Consider the following 27,831-nt stretch of genomic DNA (forward strand, 5'->3'; position numbering starts at 1 on the left):
ACAAAGTTTAAAATAGTGCTGTGTTAATATTTTTATCAGAAATTAAATTTAAAATTTATTTTCTGAATTCTATATTTCAATATTCTCAAATAAAAAACACAAATTTGGAAGAAAAAAATTTTTTATTTCAGAAACAATTTTTTTCTTTTTTTAAATCAGCAGTGGGGACAAGTGAGGGAATGACATATTGGTATATTTTTATTACCTAAAATTAATAAAAAATAAAAATTGATAATTTTATTTTTATTCTTTTGTTAGCTTGCATTCTGAAGGACACTTTCCATGAAAAAAATTTTTTCGTAAGTTGTAAAACAAACATAAAATATACTGGGGACATGAAAATGACTGTTTTTGTGAGAATGACCCATATATAAAAATTAACATTGTGCGTGTAATTTTATCATAAATGTTAAGTAAAAGAATGTAACGAAACAAATAAAAATAAATTGAAGGCTCAACTCTTTTTAATGTTTTCTTATGTCATTTATATATATATATAAATATTCTGATGATATAAGTGTTATGTTATTTTAATTTTTAACGTATATGATGTGTTCTATGTGTATATAATATATCGCTATTAACAAAGACCAAATGTATTACTATTTTATTATTTTTGAATCTTTTTTTCAATGATTTTTTTCTCTTTTGACATAGTGTAAAACATTCCTTAGGATACTCTGTGTGTTTGTGTTCCAATAACATCATGAACATAAGTCCACTTTCATTTTTTCTTTTTCTTTTCTTACATGGTAGGTGGGTGGGCCCCAGTTTCAACTGCACTTGTTGTAAGCCTCATTCGACAAGATTCTGCCAAAATCTGCCCGACCTTCCGCCTAGTGGCCTATTTTAAATCCCCTTTAGGATCCCCTTGTAGAACTATTTGGGAGAGCAAAAAAGGCGGAGTCAGCCCCTCCACCCAATGATTGCTCTATCCTTATTTACCAACGACCAAATAGTGATGTGCTTCTTAACATCTGCATTGCTTCCTCTGAGCCCGCCTATCCCTCAATCCCCGCCCCTCTCCTGTCAATCAAAGATGGTGTGAGCTTTATCTCGCTTCTCTTATTGGTTTATTCGAACGGTTTAAAGAAGAGAAAAAAATAAGCTAGAGGCGCATGCGGATAGTAATTGGCTACACCCCTACAACGGTCATGCTGCTCACGGCTTGCCTGCAGCGCCACGGCTTTGCAAGCGCTTGTGTTTGCCATAGCGGGTTCAGTTTTTAGGGTTAAGGAAGGATTTGAACTCGTCAGCTCAGGAATGTCGATTTCGACACTGGTGCACCTATTATTCAGCTGCCTGTTATCACTTGTGCCACATGTACCATTGAACCACTCCCTGATACTAAAATTTTCATTAGCCTTGGATTTGTGTTATGTGTCCATCATATTGTGTTACTTGTGTCTTTCTATCGTGGATGCTAAGCCTATCTTATACCATCATCTCTTCTTAATAGATTTCTTCATGCCCCTGAGTTGCATTTTAAAGAGGGAACAAATAACAGTGCCGCCACCTCTTTTATTGTTGCCAACAAGGTGTGATTATCATAGTTATTGGATTTTACTTACCCTCTGGATGTTGATGCAATTTTTTTCGCTTAAAAAGGTAGGTGTCACTTTTGTTTGATTGCATTATTTTTTAAAAAAAAATAATATCAATATATATTCCGATATTTATTAATGAAATAATTTTAAGACGAAAATTATAAGTGTCATAATTATTAAAATTGACATTTTAATTTTAACTACAGCACTCGATTCTCGATTTAGATTTAATAATAACAAATCCAAGTCCAATACCGGTGTTTCTGGAATCTAGCACCCGATTCTATTTTATCAATGAATTAAGGGTATTAGAATATGTGGTGTATGAATTTTTGGGTTAATATGTTAATTAAAATTAGGTCATGAGATTGAGACATAATTTTTTATTCTCTCACTAGTAACTACACATAATTCTTTCATAAAGGATAAGAATAAAAGCCAGTGTATTTTTTTTAAAAATCTTCGGTTGTTTTGTTTGCTAAAATTAGACTTAAAACTAAGCTTGGCACCTAATTCCTGGTCATTGAAATAAAATTTAATAAAAATCTGCTGATGTACTATTTCAATTGTTTTGTTTACTAAAATTGGAAATGGAATTTTCATAAGTTTTTTTTGTTCCTCACCATTATTCAATGAGACCTAAACCAAATACGTGTGATTCTTCAAGTTATATTCCATATTATATTCAGTTTAACTAAAAAAAATTCCCAGTGCTTCTTCATTATTGAAGTCCTATATCAGCATACCACTACTCTTTCAGCATCATCTCCCATTTTATGTTTAGTCAAGCAAAAACAAATTCCTTTTTTTTCCGTAGCATAGCAAAACCAAGGAAATAATTTAAATGTTTTGATTCACAAGAAATGATAAAAAAGAAGTAATATTTTCTTGTGATTAAATAAAAAGTACTACATGATCATATAGCATGATTTGATAGGAAGTATAAGTATCACTATACTCCACAAAAGCCTTGTGTTCCACTTTATGTTAATTTAGACTAGAACAAATAACAGTGCTTTTTTAAGATTATGTTATACAGTTGAGTATAACTGACGCATTAGCTTTAATGTTATAATTCACAAGAAAAGATAAGCACCATATAAGCTTTTGTTATTATTAAATAGAACAAGTACCTCATGATCTTATGTCATGGCTAGATAGGAAGTATACATATACTTCACTAAAGTATCCACTATACTCCACAAAAATTTTGTGTCACACTTTATGTTTAGTCAGACTAGAACTAATAACAAGGCTTTTAAAAATTAAATAATGTTATGTAGTTTAGTAAAACTGACACATTAGTTTTAATGATATAATTCACAAGAAAGGCCAAGTACCACATATTGTCTTGTTATGATTAGATAGGAAGTATGATATATATATATAATATCCTATATTAGAAGAAGAAATAGATCAATTTCAGTTTAAAGATTAACACTAATTTCTCAATTACTGGAAAACAAAAAATAAATAAATAAATACCACTAGATACATTTTCTCAAAATTATTTATCTCGGATTTATGCTTATTAAAACTAGTATTAAATTGTTTTCGAAGCACCAGTTTTTCTACCAAAGTTAATACTATTATATATTTATTCAAAATTTTCACCTCTAATGCTTACTAAGCTTTTCTAAGTTACTCTAAGCTTCTTGTGATGATTTTAATCATTGACCTGACTCTTTGTTAATAAAAACAGAATAAACACTCATATTTTGTTAAAAATACTGTTATTTGAGATTTTTTAATCCTACTCATAAATTTATTCTATATAATTACAGCTTGTGTTTTGTTTACAAAAGTTGGCAATATGAGTTTCAGACATAATATTTTCTTTTCTCTCTTGATCAAAATATTTTTCCTTTACCATGTCATGTTTTCTGAATTGAGTATTAAAATATATAATATGACATGATACTCCATTATGACTAACACAGATTAGTATCCATGCACATTATAAATATTTTTCGAAAGTGCCTTTTCTAAGCGAGTACTAAAAGTAAAATCTAATTCAATGTATTGTAGAGCAGAACAAATTACATTGTCATGTTTACTAAATAAGTTATTTGAATTTAGTCATAGTCCCTTAATATTTCACCCACTTTAAACGGATGATTTTCCATACAGGCCTATTTCTTTCCCTGCTATTTAAAATTTAACTACAGTGCCTGATTCTGTACATCCAACACAAAAAATACACACAAAAACACAAAAATTATTTTTAAAAAAAAATATTACAATTGAAAAAGGTGTGAAAATAATACTTCTCGGCTAATAAATACTGTTTTGTAGTGCAATTTAAAAAAAATCAAAATATTATATATGCAGTGTATTTTCATAAGTGTTTAGATACATTGTAGATGTTACTTCCTATTTTGGTGCTCTAAGTTCTCCTTAAAAAGAAAAATTATTTATTGGTTATTTAACAATCATTTCATTGTTTAGTTTAGTGCAAGTTATCCTTTTTTTAAAATGAGCCAACACAAGCATTATCCTTGATTTTTGAGCAAAAGTAACAATTATTATTTATTTTTTGTGACGTGCATAGCATTATTCGTCATATATTTTTGGCAACTATTAGGATAAACATTTGAGACCTGTAGACAAGAAAATTGTAGCTCCTTTTTTTAAAAAAATTTGTCAGGAACAATCTTAAAGCACAAAACAATATTAATGTTATAATGTCAATCATGGTTTAATCTCTCTAATCTAAAAATAAGTAAACATTCAAAATGGCTAAGTTTCTTACAGTTTTAAACATTAAATAAGTAAAATGGAGGAGAAACAAATATGTGTAATTTTTCTTCCCTAACATTGAGTCAGCATTTATATTAATTAACACTTGGGGAAATAAATTGTCAAACAGATCAAATTTGTTGTTTAAGTTCATAAGTTAACTGCCTATTTGTATGTAATATGACACCTTACATATTGTTAGGTCTGGGCCCCCTTTGTTAAGCAGTAAAGCATTGTAATCCAATTGGTTGTTGAATTTCATGTACGAACCAGCTATCTATGTGCATATGTTATGACACCTCACATTGCTGTAAATTCTGCTTCCTCTGCACTTATTATTATTATTTTTCTATTTAGCAGTTGAAATCGTATCTAAGGGAGTTTTTGTATGAATATAAAACTGTCTTTTGTGGATTTTTATGGGATGATAAAACTCAGTAATTTAATCAATCTCAATAATTTAAATTGTAAAATGAGAGTGCACCAAAAACACCTCAGTGGTGGGGATTTAGTGTTTGTTAATTTTTGCCCACAAGGTTAGGTTATAGATGCAATAATTATATAACATACCAAATTCTTTTTATTGAGGACATTTATCCCTTTTAAATTGCAAAATTAATAAATAAGGTAAAAAATTGCAGATAAATAGAGATTGTTGCAAAATTTTTTTACCCAATTTGTTAAGTTATTTATTTTGAAATTTAAAAGGGACTCTTCAAAAAGAATTTGGTGTGATATATAAATATTGCATATACCTTCTATCACCTTGTCAACAAAAATCAACTATATATGCACACTTGATATTTGTATGGTTCTTGATTTTTGATGAAACAGAGAAGAGAAGGCAAATACATTTAAGTTTGCATAAGTATAATTATTGATAATTCATGTTGTATTGATAAATTGTTCATGTTGCATTAAATGAAAAATTTCATTTGTAATTACAATTTCAAGTAGATTAAAAGTATTGCTTCGTAATTGATTATTGTCTCTTCAAACTGTCAGGAAACACTAACACGTGCAGTCATATCACTGTGTTAGATTAGATCTTTTCCATAAATAGGTTCATTGATAAAAATATTGCTTTAGTAGATAAATTTCATAAAATTTTCTTAAATCAAAAATTTATAAAATTTAGAGAGATTCCAACAGAAAAGCTAGTGTTTTCATTCATTTTCTATTTTCAAAAATTTTATGAAGCCAGCAGTTGAGGTAAAAAATTATAATTAAAACCTAAATACATTTATCAGAATGTTGATACATTGTAAAACAATATTTGAATTCTCATGATTATTTACATGATAAAATTTTATCATAATTGAAATTTGAACACCATTAAATCTACTATCGGTTTTGTTCTGTTAAAATTTAAGATATTAATTTTCTATAAAGTAGTGATTTGCATTTGCGAAGGGCTAAAAGCAGAAAATTTAAAAAAAAGGCCATCATCATAGTGATATCATTAATTAAATGTTTTTTTTTTTTAAAATTAATAAGTAAATAACTTTTGGTTTTGTTGTATATTCAAATATTTTAAACATATATAGTGTTATGGATTTTGCTTTGGTAAAATTACTTTGGTTATCTAGAAAAATAGTGATTGATACCTTTTCTTTACATTTTTAGAAAAATGGAATAACTAAAAAATAAAATAAAATAATTTAAAAAAAAACGTGCTATACAACTGTATTTCTTCCTTAGGTCGAAATTTTTTTATTATTACCTGCTATCTTAAAATTTATCCTTAATGAAGCAGTATTATTTTAATTTTAAAAAAGTGGGTTTGAAGAACTTACCAATTCATAAAGATAATTATATGATGTATATGGCAATGATAAATTATTCGAAAATTAGTATTGTAACTAAATATTTATCGATTTGTGATAAATGTTCAGCATTGCCAAATTCTCTGGATTTTGACAGTTACTCCTGATTTTATCAGGAGTTTTACTGATTTTTGGATATTTTAAAAAGTACTCTAAAATTGGGACAGTTTTGGAAAAATTTCGCGTGAAAATAAATTTTTTCCAGGTTTATTACCTGTTTAGGTATTCAAATAATTAAATAGTGCAATATGAAATGAACGTAATATAACGAAAATTTAAAAAAAATTAATGCTATTTCGTTACAGCAATTTATTGCAAAAAGCTGAATTTTTTTTTTTTTTTTAAATTGAGAAGTTAAAATTTTTATTTCTGTTTTTTAATGAACTGAAACATTTTATTTAAAAAAGGTAAAAAATAAGTTAAATGTAGTCAACCATTTAGTCAGTCTCAAATTCGAAAACAATTGATGTCTTTAAATTGGAAGCTTTTGGTGTAATGTTTTTTTCTCCCTGATTGATTTTTTGAAATAATCCCTAAATATTTTTATATGGAATTATTTTGTTTCGCATTCTACAGTTTGCCTTAAATTTTTACCGTATCGTGAAGTGTATTTTCTCCATTCCATATAGTTGGGTGAATCATATAAATTTACCAACACCTTTGAAAATATGCCTGTCAAGTTCTGTTCCGCAATACATTTTAAATAAAAATACTTCTATCGGATTTTATTATTTTATTGGGTTATATTATTTTTTAGAAATTCAATATTGACTAAAGCAAGTAACAACATGAATAAAACACAATTCGTGAACAAAGCACAAGTGAAATATTTATGTATTTTCTTTAGTGCTTTATTCATTTTTTTGTTTTGTTTTGTACTGTTCTGAAAAACATTGTTATTAGTTAGTTAACGCAAAAACTAAGTGCAAACATACATAATATTTATTTAATGTGGAGTTTCTCTTATTCTAATTATTTAGAAATGAACAGTGACTAAACTAGAACAGTGTTGCATCAGCTTTCTCAATCTTCGTTATTCATTTAAAGAAATGTGTTAGGGTCAATACAAAATAATTAATGTGCTATAAATATTTTACTTACATATTATAAATATAATGTATTCATAACTATATATTTTTATTTAGTGTGGGATAAGTATGTAAATTGAGACTCTTACTTCCTTTCTCTTTCCGGTAATGTAATGAAACATATTTAAAAACAGATTTTTTTTAAACATGCATTTTATGTTTTGTGCATTTACAGTTAAGTAATAAATGTGAATTTTTAGTTAGTTGATAATTTTTCGTTCCTTTGTTGATATATAAGTTAAGCAAAATACAATTGAGAATATTCTTTGCATCTTTTCTCTATTTCTAACCTTTACCCTTTATTATTTTCCCAAATTATTGAACCATATTACGCTTTAGGTTCCATTCAATAATAATAGATCAGCATTATAGTATTTCTTTGAAAAACTTTTTAATGAAAAGTTTATTTTGCTTTGTTGTATTAGGTTGAAAATGCAGGGAATTTCATCAATCTGCAAAAAAGTATATGAAATGTTAGGAAATGTAATAAAATACCCAAAAATTAGGGAAATGTACCTAAAAGTTTAATATTTTATCCAAAAAAATGGTCTTGCTATATATATATATATATATATATATATATATATATATATATATATATATATATATATATATATATATATATATATATATATATATATATATATATATATATATATATATAGGAAAAAAGATTATTTTCAAGCACAAAGAAGTGTGTTGTGATATATTTTCTTTATAAGAGTGAAACATAATTGAAAAATTGGTAATAAAATGCATGCCACGTGTTACAGAATCAGTGAAATTCGATAAAATCAGAGATTTTTTTTCATAGTATTTGTAATTATCCTGTGTCTGATTGCATTATGATAAAGACTGATTGTGATCTTAAACGTTATGATAGGTTTTTATGTAATGAATCGCATTCAAATTATTTTTAATAATTTTACTGCGCACAAAATCTTATTCTACCTAATCTTATTCTATTTTCTTGCAAAAAATCTGTTCAAAAATCTTATTTAGTGGTTCTTGAATTGTTTTTATTTATTGTGAGAGCAATTATTTATGTTTTTTTAATATTTATCAAATAAATCACTCTGGGAATGTTTTTATTCCCTACGCTTTCCACTTTCTTATTAATAGAAAAATGGTGCATCATTATATTTTAAATTGCAGATGCAATATTTCACATTAATTATGTCAATTAATTGCAATATATCACTCAGTATTCATATAAAAAGTATCTTTATAATCGAATAGCTGTTACAAGTTGATAATTTATAAATAGTTAAAACATACTTATAGTTTTCCCCCCTTCCTTTATCACGTTTTATTATAAAGTTGAGACTTGTGAAATCAGCCTCTTTTTGCTTAGTAAATGAAATTATTTCAGCGATTCTTTGTACTTATCTTGTGTATGCATGTAAGATTTATTTTTCTGTTGAATAGAACTAAATTTATAAAATCGAGATCCTCAAAATTTTAGGCGATGATGTAAAAAGGATTCAAAGTGCAGAGTCTCCTTAACCCGAATCCTTTGAAAAAAATCTTTTTATAAGTGATCATTGTTCTGCTAAGAAACACCTGCTCTGAAAACCCTAGTGGCCTATTTCGCAGGAGCCGTAGAAACACCGGTATATTCTGAAAGAAAGGGTTAACCTAGCAACGATTTTTTTTTTACCCCTCTCCCCTGACTCCACCACACTGAGACTAAGCAAAACCAGATTCACCTCGCGATGCGAGCTTCTGCTTTATTTTTGGGATTTCTCTTTAGTTCTTTGCTGATGGAAAAAAAATATATATAGTATATATATTCTCTTTCATAATGGAGGGAGGAGAAAAAGAAGAAAGAAATGTATACAACTGCCATTTTTTTTCCTTCTTTGTCTGTTATTTTTTTTAAAAAAAATACTAATACAAATGTGTAATTTTTCTTTTTTGCTTTTAATTTGTATACTTAATAATTCAATCAAGTTTTTTTTCCCCACAAGCTATAAATATCGTTTTAAGTATCTTTCTTTAAAGAAATGAAAGACGCTTAAAACTATATTATAGTTTATAGGAAAAAAAACTTGTTTGAATTATTTCAAATTGTTTTAATAATTCGTATTGTTTTAAATATCTTTTTTTTTTTAAAAAATGAAAGACGCTTAAAGCAATTCTGTAGCTTATGGGGTTAAAAAAAAAACTTGATAGATCACCTAAATTAGGAATGATGATGATTTTCAAAAAATTTTATTTTATTTTTTTAATGCGTATTGGAAGAGGAAGTATGTTATGAAAGATATACTACCCCCCTGCCTCTTTTATTATACATTCTATTCAAAATAACTTTTTTTAAATTATAGTTTTCAATTTTTTTTCCTGATGCACATAGTTCATATTTATAAAATTCTTTTTCTTCTCCAAAAGCAATATTGTTTATTATTTTCAAATTTTTCATTTCTATAAAATAATTCCAAATAAGGGTCATTTGTTTAATTCATCATTTATCAATACAAATTAGTATATATAATACAAATTAGTATATATACAAATACAAATTAGTATATATTAGTATTAGTATCATTATGACCATTCTTTCCTTAATGATAATTAAACGAAAATATATACCTATTGATTGGAGCAGTGTTTAATTAAACTCGAAACAACTTTTTAAAGTATTTATGTACTTTTTCTGGTTGTTTTCGCATCAAAATTTGAAAATTTAAATGTTCCAACACGTTTTAAAGAACAATCAATCTTTTGCATACTCAAATATGATTCGTGTATGCTCATCACTTTTATTCACAAATATAAATACATATTTTTTGTTCCCAAGCTGAAAATGGTTTATTAAACATCTAAATTATGAATGTTTAATTTTCTTTTTAAATATTCCCATACAAACACTATATTGTGCACTAATTTAAATAAAAATATTATTTTTAATGTTTAAATAAATAAAAGTTTAAATTAATATATAAATGTATAATTAGCAATAATTACCTCAAAGCAGAAATTATTGTTCAAAATATCACATTACTCAAACTTGATATTATGAGTTAATTTTAAATCGTTGTTAGTAATTTTATAAATATGGAGTTTCCAGCAGATATTTTGTTACATATGGTGGCTTATACTTTCAGTAAACCATATATGTTGAGTTTTTGATGACAACTGGTTTTCAATTTGACAAAAGTTGAAATGATAATCACGAAATCATAACGTATATGAAGTTTTAAATTGTACATTTACGATGTTAAATTAACGTATAAATATAAATATGGATTTATGCTAATATATCAATATTACAAATTTAATAAAAATTATGAAGTAAAAATTATAATTTTTTAGCAGAAAATTAATTTTTTTAAATGTTATATTTATAGTTTTTTTGTATTATTTTATTTGAGAGCTCTCATCTTTTAGTGATTTTTAAATAGTCTAAATGAAATAAAAATTTGTGCAATTATTATTTGACTTTTTTAACTTTTTAAATTAATTGCCTGGAAATATTTCATTTTGTTTTTATATCCTGTGAGTTTTTTTTAATTAATTATTTATTAGTATATATTTCGTAAAGTCCTACAACTACATAAAATTTAAATTTTAAAACTGCATGAAATTAAAAAAGAATGATTTGAAGAAAAAATATATTAAAAAAGGATTAGGAGGAATCTGTTCTTCTACGAATTTAAATTTTGTGTTTTAAGGTTTTGTGTTTTATTGTAGCTAAATTTTTATGTAAGATAATGATCGTCCAGTTAATTTAGAGAATGTTTAATATTATTTTTCCTTTTATTAGAATACCTACTATCCAGTACAACTTTTTCATTTCTTTACATCTTACAAGTTTTATAACTATAAAGCTTCCAATAGATTTTTTATTAACAAATAGGGGTCTTTATTTAATGGGTGTTTAATTATATGGCATAATAAGTATTTAATATTTGACATAACCCCTTCAAGACATTTTAAAAAAAATAGTTTAACAGCTGACTTTAAACACAATATGCAATGTGCTATTTAAAATATCAATAGAACTGCTTTTACCAATGCATAATATCAAGCATTGAAGTATTTAACAGTTTTTGTCACAGGGTTTTAAGTGTGACGTTTTTATCAAAACAGTTAAAAAGCTGTCAACCTGTTAAAAACCTGTCCGTGTCAAAGAAACTGTCATTTCCGAAGGTATACTATAAATATATATTCATCAGTTTACTAGATAGCTTTATTATAATAACAATATTCTGAGATACAATATTATAATAACAATATTCACTTTGAGGCAGTTATAGATATTCTTAGCAGTTGTGTCTTTCCCCCTCCCCTCTTTTTGGTACTAATATCTATATTGTTTTTAAGATTTTTTGTTTAAAATTATTTGCTTTTAAATTCTAGTATATTGAATTATTAAGTATCTTTACCAAGTTTCAAGTACATGCTTAACAATTTTTACTTTGCTAAGAGAATTTTTTTTTTTCATTTAATGGTTTTTTAGAGTAAGCGATAAAATTTTAAGAATTATAATTGGCTCTAAAAAGGCTTATTTTAAAGAAATGGTTGGACACTTTCAAGATATGGTAATGATAAGTTTAGAAACGTATGAAATATAAAAGTCTTTTTTTTTTTTATTTTAGACAAAATGAATTATATAAACAGGGCTTATCGCTGAGTTTGAGAAAAATCCAGGCAATTTCATTCTATTATATTCTAAATCTTAAATTTACTATTTTATTAAAAAAGTTGTTTTTTATCCATAAGAATATATTTCTTTTAATTAAAATATTAAAATCTATCTAATCACATCATGCTCACAATAATTATCCCTTTGTTAACTACAAAGCTATTTCTGATGTATGTATGACTCGTAGTTTTTACTTTTGGTGATGTGAAGGGAAACTGGATCATGTTATCCATAGATTAATTTAAATACTTTCTCTAGTTTTAAAAAAATGAATAATAAAAAATGAATAATAAAATGAATAATGAATAATAAAAAAAATCTAAATCTAAAAATCTAATGAATAATACTTAATGTTGGAATAGTAAAATAAAATATTACATATAAATCGATTAAATTCATCAAGCATTAAATAAGTTGTTTGTACCACTCATAGTATTAATTAACATAAAAATCATTAAATAATAAATTAATTTTTTAGTTATTATTTTTTTTAAAGTATTTTATCAAAGTAATATTTAAGTTTGTTATAAAAAAAAATATATTTATTATAGTATAAATTATACGTATGCCTTCATTATAGTATCTTCTGACAATTGCATTTTTATTCTAATGATACTTCATTATTCATTTAATTGAACTCTTTTAAATTAACCTAAAATCTTAGTTTCATTTTATCAACTCTTTAATTTAGTAAAAAATAAATTTAAGTTATTAAGCAAATCAAAATGTACTTTTAAAATCAAAAGTGATTTTTTACGTTTGAGGAAAAAGTAGTTAAATTTAAAAAAAAAAAAAAAAAAAAATATATATATATATATATATATATATATATATATATATATATATATATATATATATATATATATATATATATATATATATATATATATATATATATATATATATATATATATATATATATATATAAATTTTTTAAAATAACGGTCGATTGTTTTGGTGCACCCGAGTATATAGTGAGCCCTTCCTAGTATCTAAGTAACCTGAATAACTCAAAAAAGTTGGAAAAAAATTTGATTTCTGAAGAAAGTCATGAAATTTTTTAACGTTTAACGCAAAAAAGAAAAAAAAATTAAAAATCCTGTGAGGAAGATGGAATTTTTCTTTAATCAGTTTAAATTTTTTTAATATCAAGAAAAATGTTTTCCACTCTTGTGCAACTGTTTTTGTCTAAACTTCCTGTCTATTTTAAGACATTTTTCTAATATGAATAATTTGGTTTGCAATAAGAAGTGTACATTTAATCAAATATGTTCTTTTAATTGTACATTGTTAGTGAAAAAGAGCAATTTTTGTATAAGTTTGTGAATGCACATCATAAAGATAAGAAAATCAATCAATAAACACCGTTTAGATGTATAGAAAGTAATATAATCTACTACTTTACTTTTATTCATCAAATAATTTTCTTATTTTGCGATAATTATTTTAAACCTAATTACATTTTCAATGTAAATCTTTAATTTCTATTTTAAGTTTAATTTGTTAGTGAAGGTATAGAACAAGCTCTAATGTTTAAACACGTGCTCTATAACCACTTATATTTAGTTAAAATGTATATGGTTGATTGTACACCGGTTAATATTTCATAAGCTAGTACATTGGAGAAAATATTGTGAAAAGTTAATTAAAATTTATCATAAGAGTCTGGGAAAATCTGTCCTAACACAAATAGATTTCATGAAAAATGTAATTATGGTAAAAGCAATTGCAAAAATTTCACACGAAATTTAATAAAATTTTAATTTTTATTTTTATCATTAAAACAGACCATTCACGAAATAATTAAACGTACTAATGATGTCATTCATTCACAATTCAAAATTACTACTCTTTTAAAGGCATTTTTTTTAAAACTTTCTTTAATAAACAGGACCTAATTTTCACAATATCGAAGCTTTGGTTTAACGAAACAGATTTCTAGGCTAAATTTAGATTCTAAAATTTATGGGTATATTTTTCAAAATCAGGACTTTTCCCAATAAGATTGGAATGACTCTTGAAAGCATTGTATCTCGTTTTAAGCCAATTTTTAGATTTTGTGTTTAATAGATAAAAATATGAGTCAATTTTACCATAGCTATAATTCAGGAGCAGCTTGCAAAATATTATAAACGTTTCTATTAAATATTACATACCTTACCTGATTGAAAACTTCAATCGCTTCAAAAATAAACAAATATGAAATAACTGTCGACATGTTTCAAGCGCTTTAAAAATAGGCGCCCATTTTCAAGACTTGCTAGAAGTGAATGTAAAGGGGGAATGAAACTCGCTCACAGCTTTAGTTTCTTGGGATTATTTATTTAATAAAGACATTATCAAAATGTATTTTCAACTTCCTTCCAACATTTTTGTAAGAAAAAGAGTTTAAAAATTATTGTTCTATATTTTTGTTTTTATCATTACTCTAAAAGTAAAACAATCTCTTAAACAATGCTCTCTCTATTTTTATCTTAAAAAATTAAAACTAGGGTGAAATAATTAAAAGAAGATGAGAAAAAACCTCACTTTACAGAATTACAAAACTTTACAGAGTTACAAATTTTCCTTTTCTAAGCCTCTTTCATATTTTTTTTTAAAACTGCATGGTTGATTTAAATCTGAAGAAAAATAATTATATATTAAGTAAATAATACTCTCTAAAATTCTTGTGTAACCCCAATTCTGTTTACTTCGAAATAAAGTCAAATTCAAAATATAATTTTTTTTCCCCTCAAACTTTTGCTTTCTGCGTTTGATCTTGTAAATTCTTCTAGATGATGTTTTGATCTTGCAATTCTAATATTTTTAACTTTTCATCGTTACTGCGCGTTAATGTTATAAACATGTGTAAAATTAACGAATTAATCATTTATAGTTTTATTATTAAACAAACAATGTGAGTGTGTGTATGTGTTCATTGTCAAAATTAAAATTTGTTAAATTATGGGGTGTTGAGGATTCCTGGAAAAAAATTAATTTGGCTTTTGTGTGAATCGCTATAATTAAAGTTTTTATGTCAGTTAATGTCTTATTAATTAACCAAATCGATACTCCTATAGGAGTACCAAAGTGATCGTCTTATTTATGATCCTGTTCATCTGTGGTTTTTGCGTTTTATGGTTAATAATTTTTTAATGACCGAATCATTCTGTAATGTAAAATCTTAACAATTGTCTTAAAAATGAAAAGGCACAAAATTATACATAAGTATTTACCAAGTATCTGTATAAGCGTTCCGCTAGGTGGGCCCAGCTCAGGAAAACCCAGTGGGTTTTTCCAGATTCGGCCCACTTGAAAAAGCCCATCTTTATACCAAGTGCGGTTTTTTATTATTATTATTTGTTATTTCTTTATTTTTTTTACATTTTATCTTTTCCAACTAATTCTCGTTGTAATTATCAAAAATAATTACTCTTTACTAAGTTAAATTTATCAAACAATAAATTCAAAATTTCAATCTTCTTTTGCAAAACTTTAAAACATTTCAAAAATCTGATTTTTTTTTTTTTTTTTTTTTTTTTTTTTTTTTTTTTTTACAATAAATGAATTTACATACATAAAGTAAAGGTAAAGTACGTGATTAATAGAAACATATTACTAAATTATTATAAATTACTTACTTATCTATGAAACAAATAAACTGTAATACGCATACATATTGCACTAATCCAAATAAATTATTACATAATTTATTTGAATTTTAAACTCTTCATAGTTTGTTAAAATACACATTATTTATATCCAATATTTCAAAATGAACTTGACATGAAATTTTTAGACAGTGAATTCAGAAATAAATTGTTGAATTAAAAAAAAATGCCTTAAATGAATAAGTATTGTAAAAGATTAGACTAAACTATTCCCATTTTATTTTAAGATTTCTATTATAGACTGTAACTATTTCCATCTACTGTACCTTTTGCAAAAAAAATCCATGTTTAAAGATAAAGTTAGAATTTTGAACCATTATTTGAAATATGAATTAAAAGTTTATTACTCAATTATTCACTCTTTTTCTTATGACAGTTAAACAAGAAAGAACATTTTCTAATTCAGTTCAAATTATGAAATCGTTTAGGAGCTGCAAAGCAAAAAAAACTTTTTTTTACGCTTATATATTTAAAAAAATTAAAAGTTAAAAACTTTCTGGCTTTTTAAATTTTTAGTTTAATGAAATTGTCTTGACTATTAAGATTAATTTTATATTTTAACGAGTACAAAAGATGTGTTTTATTTAATTTTTTTGATTCTTATTTTGCTAATATATAATTGCTTGCTAATATTTTACTTGGTAAAAATTTTATCAATGACTAAAGAAAGATTAAATTATTTAGAGGACATAAAATTAAATTACTTATTTATCGAATGTGAATGCCTATTGTAGATATTAGTTGTCCATGATATGTTTATTAATACATAATTATTATGTACATTTTATGAGTATTTCTACATGTTCAGTAAAATTTTAGAATACGAATGTTTAAAATTTATTATCTCTTTTCATTAATTTATAAAGTGTCGTAAAGTATAATAAAAATTAATATATTAAATTAAAACTTTTTAAGTTTATAATTTTTTCCTACATTGTAAGACTTATACAAAATTCAAACATTGAAAAATAGAAATGAACATGTCATGTGCTGCAAAAAAGATACGTGCTTTTCATTTCATGAATGTATATATGTAATTTGAAACTAATCACGTAACATACTATACTTTGCCTTTTACAAGGAATCATTTCAATATCTATATCATTATGCAATTTATTATACATTTAAAAGGTAGAAAAATTATTGAAATAGTTATTTATTTTCATAACTATTTCTTTTATTAATCCCTTTGGTAATAATCAAACAATATTTTTTCAGTATATACTGGATGTTATTCTTATTTAGTATATATAAGTAGGCATAGAAAATATAATTTAAAAAAATACTTTTTTCTGGGTGAAATGGGGTTTTTTCATGAAAAAACCCACCCACTTATTCCTGGGATATCCTGGGAATTGGATTTAAAAAAATCCCCAGTGGTTCTGGGTTTTTTCTTAAAACCTGGGTTTTTGTGAACCCTGATCTGTATTGCAACGAAGTTGAAAATAATAATAATAAATCTTGCACTTGATCTTTTCTTCAGTGAATACCAGCGGATTTTTAATTTTCCTTTGGAAGAATAATTTTTTTAGTTTTTAATGCTTAAAAATAACTACCTTGCACGTTTATTTATTTATTTTTTTTTTTTAAATAAAACTTTGAACTACGTTTTTTTGAAACCTGTTTTAGTTTTAAAAAAATTAATTTCTTTGAGAAATTCCAAATGTCAAAAGATTAAAATCTTTTGACATTACGTTTTTTTAAAACATGTTTTAGTTTAAAAAAATTAATTTCTTTGAAAAATTCAAAATGTCGAAAGATTAAAATCTTTTGACGCTTTGAATTTGTACCTTTCTAGTAAAAAAAAATTATGCTATAATTTCGATGTTTTTTTTTCTTCTGTTTTTTTCAATGTTTCTTGTAATTAGTTCAGAACAAAACTTTAAAGTATCCTTTTGCAAATTATGATTTTTTTTAAAAAATTTCTTTATTAATTTTCTCTTCTTGAAAATGCGGTCGCTATAGATAGCAGCCGCCAGTTTTATGTATTACTTTGAATATTATTTAAGGTGAGATGTGTACTTCCAATTTTTTGTGTAAAGTTGTTCTAGTAAAAAATCTCCTTTTAATTTTCAAAAAATAGAGTTCTGTTTTTGTGATTTGTGAAAAAAAGTGTCTGTCCGAGCTTTTGGGAAAATAACCTATTTTTGTGATTTTTTTGAGAAATGTACTCATTTTCTGAATCGAAAAGTATTGTAGAAATGAGCATGATTCTCGTTTTATAAATCGAGTAAATATATAAAAAACGTTTTTGTGAAAATATGCAAAAACAATTTTTTAAGGGAGTTACAGTTTAAAATTTGTGAATGAAAAATCTTTTTCAAAATAAAAAATATTATGAAGAACCTGTTCTTAAGATAAAACATTTTGTGAAAAAATTGTTTTCACTGTAAAATATTTCTTGAAAAGTTAGTTTTTCTGAGTAATATTTTTTGAAGGATCCGTTTTAACGGTACGGATTTGAATTTCACCTAAAATGGCCCATGTACTTGCAGCGTTATTATTGTATATATATTTTATATAGATTTCATTTACAATAAATATATCATTTCACCATCATTATATCACTAACTGATTGGTACAGTGGACTACCATTGATTTAAATGGGACAAAAATTAACCTATGTAAACAATACTGACAAAGTTGCATGCTTTGAAAAAAAAAAGTTCTGACATTGTACTTTTATTTTCGTTGGGAAAAATAACAATTTATAAAAGTTGCTATTATAGGCGGGAATGTTGTCTAGACAGTATCCTTGAAAAGCACTCTGTTCTTTTTCAAAAATTCTCCAGTGGTCTCAGGAATGCACTTTTAGTGCGATTTCTCTTTCTTTTTTTCTTTTTTTTTAAAAGAAAAATAAATTTTTAATGAAGAATGACTGTCCAGTTACATGGGCTGTTCCCCATTGAAAACTATTTAGTTTTAAGTCCTGTCCTAAATTTTAATTGAGAGATTATGTGTGCATATGCTTGGAAAGAATAATCTTGATAAATGCTTTAAAAATTGTTTATTTTTTTAAAAAAAATTATTACATTATTAGGCCTGTTTCCCTCTAGTGTTGAATGCATGGGAGTATTTTCTTTCCCATGTCATTGCTTTGAATAAAGGACGTATATGTAACGGGCAATGTTTGTGGGGAGGAAATGTAAATTATAAAATTATATTATATTAGTATATTAATAAAATTTTCAAGGGGTGGATTTGTGACGACAAAAAAAATGCTGATTTGCAAAAATATTTGATTACCATTTGCTACATTTAATCGCTCTGCCGTCGGTGGCGACCATTAATTTTGCCTATATAATACATATGTTTTAATAATTATGAAGCTTTAAATTTTGCACAAGTCAAATAATTGCTGTAAAGCTCACTCAAAACTTTGTCTTAGTTCTTTCCCATTCGAAAAAATGTTTGATTGATTGGAAATGTATACAAACATACATTTCGGGATAAGAATTGTCATGCAGCAAGTTTTTGTAATATGTATTTGTAATTTACAAAGAACCATTTCTTATAGAAAATGATGGTTTTTCAACCTATGCTTTAAGACCGTGTCGAGACGGGAACTTTTGAGAAATATTTTGCTGTTCGAACATTGCCAAGACGCATTTTGGATTGTAAACTGTCCTACAATGATTTGAGGTGTGAATTGTCGTTTTGAACAGCCTACAATGGTTTTTGGTAAATTGTGCTTTTAAAATTTAAATTACTTCGGATAGAAAATATGAATATGCTATTTGCTCATAGCATTATAGAACAACAGCCTTAAATTATAATACCTCTCCTTGATAAATTTTTCATTTGCTGAAATTTTGCATAGGTAAGTTTTAGAATTGCTTATGATCTTTTATAAGGTTTATAGTTCCCATTTTATCTATATGGACTTACAAATGCTCTTGTTAATTTTTTTAAAATTTAAATACTGAAACTATTTTATTATTAATATCCTAGTAGGATATGCGTTTTCCCACTTATTTAATTTCGAAAGGCTTGTTTTCCAATTTATGTTGAAGTAGACACGGCACATGTTTAAGCTCATAAATTGAACTAATTACTGTTTTTAACAGTAACGTAGTTCTTAAGAATTATTTTGAATTTTGTATGTTTAAAAGAAATTATTAGTTTGTAAGGAATAAAAGTTTTTTTTTTTCTTTTTAAGTTTTATGTCCTTTGTTCCTTTGTTATGTTATGTTCTTTCCATGTGACAACAATGGAGTAAGAATTGTCCTGCTTTTAACTACTAATTGTTTTTTTTTTGTTTTTTTTCATATTATAAAGGATTTAAATCAAAAAATCAGAAATTGGTTCTTCAAATCATAATTATCGCATGATGTTTTAAAATTTATTAATTTAAACTATTAAAATATTTAAAAAAATTGAAATAATTTGGATATTTGTTTTAAGTAATTGGGGACATATCCTTTCTCAAAATATATATCATGGAAAAAAGGGATTTCGTTCTTTGTTAAGTGGAGAATCAAAGTTTTTGCTAATTAATAGAATAGTTTGATCGAAGTAGTTTTACAGAATAATTATAACTTGAAAAAAAACTATCTCCGCCTGATTTTCATTCAATAGTTCCATGTAATGAATTCAATAATTAAAGTTCAATTTTATGATTGAATTTTTTTTCCTGATAACATTGATAATTATTTTTCTACTTTTTATGCAACCTGGTTCTACTTATTACTTCTCTGTTACAGGGAGGGATAACCTTTCTCAGAAGAATGTTGCAGTAAAATTAAACAGGGGTCACAATGAATTCAAATTTAAATCAATTGATAATTTAGTGCACGGAGAAAATTCTGGTAAAGTTTACCGTATCGTGTGGTAATGACATTTCTGGTAAAAAGAACCATAATTCTGGTGATAAAGACCAAACTATACGGTATTTGAATAATTCACTTTTAATTTCTCCGTTCATAGGAAAATAGTTTACCAGAAATTCTGTTTTTCAAAATTTTGCAACCACATTTACCAAACTTTATCACATTATGAAATTATATTTTATTATTAATTTTTACCGAAATCATTTCTAAATCACTTCGATAAAATTTACCGAATTTTTTGGTGTCCCTATAGAGCCAGAAACACTAAATGTTTACCATTTTCTGGTACTTTCGACCATAGTTTTTTTCTAAGTTTGTTTATAAGTGTTGTAGTGAATAAGAATATCAATTTATCTTAAGAACAAAGAGAGAAAGTGCAGCAAATTATAGAGAATATTTGAAAAATATATATGTTATACATTTTTAAATTATAAAACTCTTAAGATTTTGCACACTTATACTTAAAATATTTAAACTAGAACTTCTCTTTTTTTTCCATAAAATTAAATATGTATATTTTTACATTGCGTAAATTACTTCTTCAACTTTTTAATAAACCTTTTATGTTTTAGTTTAAACAACATTTGTTTTGTTTGGGTTTTGCTTAAATAATTTTTTTGACTGTCGATAGATTGGAAATCTTATAACACATTGAATTTTTATATTGTAAATTCAGCACTTTTTGTAAGTTCATTCAAATCAGTTTAAATGATTATTATAAAATTTCTTATGATATGTAAGTTTTTCAAATTTAATTTTTTTTGAAGGTAAATGGCCACCAGTTGCCATTTTGGGGTAACATGTTGTGTACCCCATACTCTGACTTAAATGAACTTTCTTTTATTGGACTCTAATATGATCTTCTAACTCTAATAGAGACATTTCAATTTATAATGCATAATAATATTTGCTATGCAATTAACTGGTTTCATAATGTAGCCCCCATGAGCTTTCTCGTAGTTAATTATACCTTCTAGTGGTTAATTCGTAATTTAAATTATTTAAATTATGCTTATTCAAAATATACTGATCATCTGTTTTATTTAATGTAGCTCTGTATTGTAGCTGCATGAACCCTAAATGATCAAACTTCTTTTGGTACAACTCCAAACGTATAAACCAATAAAACACTATTTTATTTTGAAAATATTTAATTCAAGGATTGAATTCTTTTTTCATTGTTTTATCATTAATTATCATAAATTAAATTTTATGTCCCAAAGTTGAATTTGCAGTCTTGGCATTTTATCTAGTCTAGTAATTAATTTGTTTTTTGGTGTATAATTTGAAAACGAAAGAAATTCACAGAATTTTGGTTTTCTTTGAAAGGAAAACTAGAATGAACTGTTATAAATGTTGAAAATGATTATTAGAGAAACATATTTCTTTATTAGCGAATTTCTTTTTTCATTGGTACTTTACTTTTATTAATTTCTTAAAGTTAACCGAAATATTAAATCGATAGTGAATTATTGATTAAATATAAATAAATTAAAAATTCTGAATAAAATTATTTTAACTCTTCCACAGAAAGCTAGGTTTTCTACACACCACTTGGAAACCTCTGTTATAGATTATTGGTTATAAATATGATTTTTTTTGAATCCCTAAACCTGAATAATTTCTAGTTGCTTAATAATAAAAAGTATGCCTTTTCTGTTGGTTTATATCCATTCTGTAGCGGAAAGAAAGTCCTAAAATATTTATTGGATATTGCAATAAATTAAAGTACATTCGATAAAGTCAGTTAAGATAAAATGATCATACAACACAATTTAAACATTACTCTATAATTTCTTTTCAGCTTGTTTTATATGAATAGTAAAATGAGGTTGTATTGGGATAAATGTATCTCAACTGCGCGAAAATTATTTTTAATGTAAATATATTTTTTGCTGGAAGAAAAGAAAGATATAACAAAGAAAAGTGCTTAAACTGATTTTTATTTTCTAACTGCCACTTTAATTTCTAACTTTTTAACATACTTAATTCTAGCGATTCACGGAGATTTTTAACTTTACTCAACAAGCCAGAGCTTTCGTCATTAACATTTATGATGTATTGTATTGAAAATTACATAAATAAAAATGAGAAAAAGTGTAATTTTTTTTCAGTATATTTTCCAGTTATGTAGCATTATTCTGTTTGAAATTGAATCAGCTATAAATTTTTATTTCCTTTCAATAAATTAATTTCTTTTAAGAAAGAAAACTCTTTAATTCAAATATTATGAAGTTTAAGTTGTTTCAAAATTATGTTGCAAATGAAAATGTCCAAATCGTAGGCCTTGAGTTGATATAAGGCTACCCCTAAAACCATTAAAAAAAACATGCGTTTAAATTTTTAGTTAATTTTTTTTAAATCTTATTTATAAAGATTTATATTACATTTATCTCCAAGCATATTGTTCTTTAGACAAATTTTTTAACTAACAGATTTTAAACAATCTATTCTTTTTAACTGTTTTAAGTTTTAAACTTACGTTTTTAAATAAAATAAAACTTTTACGATAGTCAAACAGTTTTAATGCACTCATTGAGTTGCAGTTAATTCTATTTGGTAAATTTATTCTTTATATGTATGTAACTTTGGCTTGTTTTGATTAAATATCCACTTTTACCCAATTTGATTCGCTTTATATACCTTTTCTTCTTATTTCTCATATTAAGATATTTTTCATTTTTCGTGTAACATATTAAGGTATCCGACATGTTTCGACAACTGTTTTTAAAATATTTATATAAAACTTTAAAAAAAAACTTACACAAAAATTATTCTTATTTTATTTTTGTTTTTTAAATGACCATTTTTAGGTAAGGAGTAATTTTTTTAATTTTTTTTCCGAATATACGTTAAACACAGTAAAAAAAAATTCTGTCTTCCAAATGTGAAAAAATCTGATTTTGAAATAAACGCATGCAAAGACTTAAAATCACTAGTCTATCCACTGTTATCACCTTACACAAAAACTGCTATAACTTTGTAAATAAATGGAGTAGATGCAGGCATTCTAAATTTATAATAAACTTGATTTCGAAAATTTTGTCCAGAACAATGTTATTTCTCTAGTCTTTTTTAATAAATAGGATATAAAAAATGAATAAAAATGATATTTAAAATAAATATATGAAATATTTTTACTATTTCATGCTCTCACAATATTATATAAAATTAAATTTTAATTAAGCTTCGAAAATTTAAATGCAAATGTGTACCTATGTATAAGTTTATGTTGTACTTTTTTCATTAAAAAAATGCAATTAACGCCTATTGATTTAGAATGTTTCAGAAAGCATGATTTGGCTTTGGATCGGTTTTAAAGGCATACTGAGAAAGAAAAGTTCTCTGGAGAATTTATACAAAAATCGCATAAAACCCGTTTTATTTTTAAAACAATTTAACTGAACACTTTTTTGTCATTAAAATTCTCGCTTCGGATGTTGCATAAAATTTTCAATCTAAATAATCTCTGAGGCGTTTTCAATATTTCTTTCCCAAGTGTCTCAAATTTCTCAATTCTTCATTATCCGTTACAATCAATCACAGAAACTAATTTTTTTTAAAATCACACTTGTCGAAATTTTTGTTTGGGATCGTACAAAGTATCTGTTAATAGCTGTTTTAAATACTTTAATTTTAACCACCTTTGAATAAAATCTATTTTTTAGAAACAATTCTGGTAAGAATTCTATTGATATATTATTAATATAAACAGCTTTTGCCTACATTTCTTCTTCAAAAGTGTTTTTGGATATCGGTTATATTTTGTGAAATTTCAAATTTTGTTCTTGGCAAAAGGAGTATTTATAATAAATAGTTTTCTTTAAGCGACTTACAATTTTAACTGAGTCCGAAATGCTACTATACTTTTTTAATATAAATGAAATATTTGAAAATTTAATGAAGCTTAATCACGTACTAGTTGTTACTGAACATTTATCTATCTGAATTAAATATATTATTTAACTGGACAGTTTCTTCACCGTAGACTTCCCAAGTAGGATCGACTATTTTTTTTGTGTTTTAATTTTATGTTTTTTTTTGTAACGAATTTAGAGTAACTATAGACTTTAAAAACAAAAATTATTTTTTATTTTTTGGAACCATATAGGGTGTACGGAGTAATTCGGTCAAAGCAGCAATTTTCTAAGTTTGCATGCTTGCAAATGAAAGTGTATATATGTATGTCTCTCTCTCTATATATATATATATAGAGAGAGAGAGCGATAATTATCAGGGGTCTGTCCAGACATTTTGTGAAAGGTCCGTTTTTCGTGAAATTGTGAAAAAATTACTCGCATTCTTTCAACCAGGGTCCGCTTTTATGAATTTGTGCAAATAGGGTCCGTTATTGTAGAAAAAAAAATTTAAATGAGTTTTTAAATTGTTAAGACATACAAGATTATGCTCAACACTGTAAAATTATAATTGAAAAATTTAAATTTTAAAATATAAACAACAATTGCTGCTTCTAAATTAGAGATGCAACATACAAATATTTGGTATTTAGCCTATACTGCTGAACGCAGAATATTAATTTCGGACGAATAATGGAAGAATCGTCTGCCGAAGACAAAACTTAATTCGTTTACATCCATCTTTCCTGTTTTCTGCCCTGGAAAGGGTTTATTCGATTAATAAAATAATAATGAAGATGAACAAATTTGTGAAGGGTCCGATTAAAAGAAAAATCATTTTGTGAAGGGTCCGTTTTTAAGTTAAAATATTTTGTGAAGGGTCCGTTTTTATGAAAAGATATTTTGTGAAGGGTCCGTCAACGGACCCAAATTTCTTCTAAACAGACCCCCTGATTATATATATATATATATATATATATATATATATATATATATATATACTTTTTTTATGTAATATTTATATTTACACATTAAATTTTATATTTTATTACATTAATTTAAGCAGCTTCTGTTTGGTTCGCATTTATGATTTGGTTAAGTGGTCATGTAATATAACAAAAATTAAAATTTAATTTAAATCTGTATACTTCTACGCAGTCAAGTTATTCACTTCATTTTCTAAATATTACTTTTTTGGAATTTCTTTAACTTTAACTAGTTTTCAAATCTATATTGTTACAAATTTTTGTACTTTTTAAAAAAGTTTAATTTTGTTTTGTTTTTTAAACTCAATTTATAGAATGTATAATTTTATAAGAAATGAATTCACTAATAGACAAATTTTTAAAGGTTGCTGATATCTTGGTATCCAATGCATTTTTTAAGACAATTGAAACATGCTGATTCAAAATTTACAAACCATTTGTCTCTATAACCCACCGTTTTTTAGATATACTTCGTTGACTACTTAAATTTCAAAATAGCTATTTACTGTTTCATTGAGTACTCATTAGTTAAGAAAATAAGATAGAAATATCTAGTGGTTTAAACTATAATACACATCAAATCCATACACATTAAAACTGCTTCCTTTATTCCTACCTTACTTTCTGCGAAATATACGAAAGTTTAATACTTTTTATCTAATGTATACTTTAGTGTTGTGTTCCACTCCGAGGTTGACATTACATCTTGAACATCCACCACCCAGTAACAAATGTTAAACGGAAAACGAGCACAAAATGTTAAACGGAATCGAAAAAAAAATTTTTTTTCGCTTTCTTTCAGAGAAAAAAAGCACTGTAAAATTATAATAAAATACATCATTTTATCTGTTATAAGAATTTAACTTATAACTCCATTTCGGGCTTTGAGCGTTTTGAACATGAATTTAATCTAATTGAATATATTCTAATGAATTAGATAGTTTTTCAAAAATTAACTTTCACCCTTCATTCGATTTAAACCCTTCATTGGATTTTAAAAAAAAACTATGCAGGACTCTTAAGCAGCTGTAAAACTTTTCTGAATTCTAATTATTACGCAAATTTTGTTATGATTAAATAATGTGCAGTTAATGTTTTTCCTACTGGTAATTTTTTAAGTAAATTAATTATATTTCAATAAATATGTCATAATTTTTGTTCATATTTTTAACTCATCACAAATGAACCTCCTGAGGGATTATTGTTAATTAATACATTATAAATAATAATACTATATTAAGTATATTATAGGATTGTATTATGTACAATTAAATAAGGTTTGTAATGTGCATTAAAAGTAAGTTTTCACAAACTTCAAATTAAACTTTCTATGCAAATCGGTTTTTAAAAAAAGATTTAATTACATTCAAATAAATATCTAATTACATTAAATTCGTGTAACTGTTAAAATAGTGTCTGTGCTTCTTTTTTTCCGTTACTTTTTCTTCTGGGTTTTCCCCCCTTAATTTTCCTTCTAGGCTTCTTTGACAAAAATGTGAGTATGTGTAGTTATTTTACTCGGTGCGAGCAATGTCTATAAATGAAATATATGCAGTATTTCGTGAGATTTAAGTGGTGTTCAATGTAAATTCAACGGTTTTCCATGAAAGTTAATTTTTAATTTTCGAAACCTGAAGTGATAGAGCAAGACAGTTTTCAGATTTGAAATCAGCTGATTTAAAATCAGCATAATGAACTTCATTAAAAAAAGTAAACAACTGACCAGAATATATCAATGTTATGATTAGCTTTGTTTAGGATGATTAACTTTGTTGCAAAGGGGAAAAAAATTATAATGAAAGTTGCTGTTATTTCTTAGTTACAGAAATAATTCTTTTTGTGAAAACGAATTATAAAAAGATTAGTTAAAATTTTAAAACTTTTTATGCTTGGTGAATAAGTAACTTACAACATCAGTTTCAAAAATCTGTTTTAGAAAATATGATTGTAAAAGATTGTCTATATTAATGCTTAGGACAATACAGATTTAATGAAATTTTTTTTAAATTTTACAACTGATATTAATGCTATTTATTCAAGTTTATCTTTTCAAGTTCATTTTAAAAATAATATATTCTTAGATCCATATGAATAATATGAATTTAACTGGACTTTAAATTCTGTAAAACTTTAAAACCAGGTATATTTAGAATATATTATTTTTTCTTAAAAGAGTTATAACTAGTTGCATTTTGTATAAAATTTCCAGATAAATGTAAAAAAAACGATAAATAAATATTTTTTTCATCAAAACATTTTTAATTACATGTAAAATAATACGTCTTTAAAAATTTTTATTCAATGAAAATTTAAAATTTTGCTTTGAAAATGAATTCGTTAAGTGTAAAAATTTCAAAATTGTGTTAACAAAATATATGAACTTAATTTTTTATTTTTCAGCTTAAGATCAATAAATTTTAATTTCTATCTAAACTTAAAAATTATATCAGTATTAATTATTCTAACTTACCTAAAACGCATTTTTTATAAAATGATAGTTAACAAATAACTGCCACTAAAAATAAACTTAGAATATGTTACAGCAGTCCGTTTTTGTTATACCTAACTTTATGACGTTTTAATAATACTTTTTTTTTAAATATTTTAAATATAAAAAATTTGATTATGATATTTTAATAGTTATTTATATAATTATAA

At 25.2% G+C, this 27,831-nt stretch overlaps 1 long non-coding RNA gene across 3 annotated transcripts in view; it reads left to right on the top strand.

Moving 5' to 3' along the window:
• Nucleotides 1-27,831, top strand: part of LOC107436716 (uncharacterized) — a 441,993-nt gene that overhangs the window by 370,899 nt on the left and 43,263 nt on the right. For all 3 annotated transcript variants that reach the window (XR_015434629.1, XR_015434630.1, XR_015434628.1), the window contains one exon: nucleotides 1,460-1,608. This is a non-coding gene — a long non-coding RNA (uncharacterized LOC107436716). The remainder of the gene's footprint in view (nucleotides 1-1,459; nucleotides 1,609-27,831) is intronic.

The sequence above is a fragment of the Parasteatoda tepidariorum genome, chromosome 6, assembly GCF_982258835.1.
Source record: "Parasteatoda tepidariorum strain Cologne lab strain chromosome 6, Ptep-v5.0, whole genome shotgun sequence".
Lineage (NCBI taxonomy): Eukaryota > Metazoa > Arthropoda > Arachnida > Araneae > Theridiidae > Parasteatoda > Parasteatoda tepidariorum.